The sequence below is a fragment of the Brassica oleracea genome, unplaced genomic scaffold, assembly GCF_000695525.1.
Source record: "Brassica oleracea var. oleracea cultivar TO1000 unplaced genomic scaffold, BOL UnpScaffold01495, whole genome shotgun sequence".
In the NCBI taxonomy this organism is placed as follows: domain Eukaryota; kingdom Viridiplantae; phylum Streptophyta; class Magnoliopsida; order Brassicales; family Brassicaceae; genus Brassica; species Brassica oleracea.
In genome coordinates this window covers 2,656-3,033 of record NW_013618029.1, presented here as the reverse complement: position 1 = coordinate 3,033, position 378 = coordinate 2,656, and positions in this window count along the sequence as shown.

Here is a 378-nt window from a genome sequence, read left to right as displayed (position 1 = left end):
CCATCTTCTTCTCCCCTTTGTTCTTCAAGAAGAAGAGAAAATGGATTTGATTGATTAGAAATCGAGTTTTAAGAGTTCACCTCGTGTTTGTTCGGTTCAAATCAAGTGGGAATCAAACCGGATTTAACCGACGAAAACCAGGAAATCGATTTGGAAGACTTACTTAGGCACGAGATCGATCGATCCCGAAGACGCGACCGATCGATCGAAGTGGGATCGAGCTTCTGCGATCGACTGACCTGGGCTTGGTCGATCAGTATATGCTCTGCATATTTTTGTTGTTCTGGATAAATTTATCAGGATCGACCGGTTTAGATCGAACTTTTGCTTACGGGATTGATCGATCCCTTTGAGAAAAAAAACTTCGAACTTTAGATT